A 1,895-nucleotide genomic window follows, 5' to 3' on the forward strand; every position below is an offset into this window, starting at 1 on the left:
ATGGCAAGGCGCACCCAGCAGGACAGTTTCCACCTCAGAGGTCTGCAGCTCTGCACCCGTCTCCTGGTGGTCACAGGCTTTTCCACCCATGCCTGCAACCCTGAGGATCTCCTCTCATCTCTCAACGGTGGGGCCCGAGGGACAACTGCGGACACTGGCACAGAGAATCTGCTTACCCCAGAGACCGCCTGTGGAGTGCGTGCCGCAGCTCTGAGCAAGCTGGGCACGGACATGACACCGCCCGAGGGGAGCTCAGCATCACCGGCGTGTGGGGAATGTCCGCCGGTCCAGCTGGAGATGCCACTGCAGCTGAGGCTCCTGTTATCACCTGTAACAGCATGGGACCACCCATCCTGTTGGAAAGAGCTGTCTGAGTGTGCCTATGGAATACACTGGATGCTCTGTCTGGGTGTCCATTTGCAGCTTGGCCTGTGTGTCTTTTGAAGAACTCTGCAGTTTCACTGCACATTTCATTGACTCTTTGGGCTCAGCTGTCCAGCCAGCTTTTAACCCAGCAAAGAGTTCACTTGTCCAAGCCACGAGCAGCCAGTTTCTCCGGGAGAATGCTGTGGGAGACGGTGTCAAAGGCTGTGCTAAAGTCCGGGTAGACAACATCCACAGTCCTTCCCTCATCCACTAAGCGGGTCACCTTGTCATAGAAGGAGATCAGGCCAGTCCAACGGGACCTGCCGATCACAAACCCATGCTGGCTGGGCCTGATCCCCTGGCTGTCCTGTACGTGCCATGTGATGGGACTCAAGATGATCTGCTCCATAAGCTTCCCCGGGCTCAAGCTGACGGGCCCTGGACCTTCCTTCCAGCCCCCGTGCTCGTGGCTTGGACAAGCGAACGCTTTGCTGGGTTAAAAGCTGGCTGGACAGCTGAGCCCAAAGGGTGGTAGCAGATGGGGTTACCAGCTGGTGACCAGTCACAAGTGGTGTTCCCCAGGGCTCAGCACTGGGGCCAGTTCTCTTTAATATCTTCATCGATGATCTGGACGAGAGGGTCGAGTGCACCCTCACTAAGCTTGCAGACACCACCAAGTTGAGTGGGAGTGCTGATCTGCTTGAGGGCAGGAGGCTCTCTAGAGGGACCTGGACAGAATGGAGCGATGGCCCGAGGCCAAGTGTGTGCGCTTCAACAAGGCTCAGTGCCGGGGCCTGCGCTGGGGTCACACCAACCCCACGCAGCGCTGCAGGGTGGGGGCAGAGCGGCTGCCAAGCTGCCCAGCAGAAAAGGGCCTGGGGCAGAAAACGGCCATCTGCATACGAGCCGGCAGCGTGCCCAGGTGGCCAGGAAGGCCAAGGGCATCCTGGCTTGTATCCAAAACCGTGTGCCCAGCAGGACCAGGGCAGCGACCATCTCCCTGTACTTGGCACTGGTGAGGCTGCGCCTCGACTACGGTGTTCACCTGTGGGCCCCTCAGGACGAGGAAGACACAGAGGTGCTGGAGCGTGTCCAGGGGAGGGCAACGGAGCTGCTGATGGGTCCGGAGCACAATTCTTACGAGAAGCGGCTAAGGGGACTGGGGTTGTTTAGCCTGGAGTAAAGGAGGCTCAGCGGGGACCTTCTCACTCTCCACAACTACCGGAAAGGAGGCGGTAGCAAAGCTGGTGTCGGTCTCTTGTCTCAAGCAACAAGCAACAGGATGAGAGGAAATGGCCTCAGGTTGTGCCAGGGGAGGATGACAGTGGCTGTTGGGGAAAATTTCTTCACTGGAAGGGTGCTCAGGCATTGGAACAGGCTGCCCAGTGGAAGTGCTTGAGTCACCATCCCTGGAGGTATTTACAAGACGTGTAGAGGTGGCACTTGGGGACACGGTTTACTGTGGACTTGGCAGTGTTGGGTTTATGGCTGCACTTGTTGATCCCAAGGGTCTTTTCCAACCTAAATGA

General features: G+C 58.0%; 1 pseudogene; it reads left to right on the forward strand.

The window, feature by feature from the left end:
* LOC119151052 lies at nucleotides 1–1,895 on the forward strand (annotated as a pseudogene).

This window comes from Falco rusticolus, chromosome 1, assembly GCF_015220075.1.
Source record: "Falco rusticolus isolate bFalRus1 chromosome 1, bFalRus1.pri, whole genome shotgun sequence".
NCBI classification, from domain to species: domain Eukaryota; kingdom Metazoa; phylum Chordata; class Aves; order Falconiformes; family Falconidae; genus Falco; species Falco rusticolus.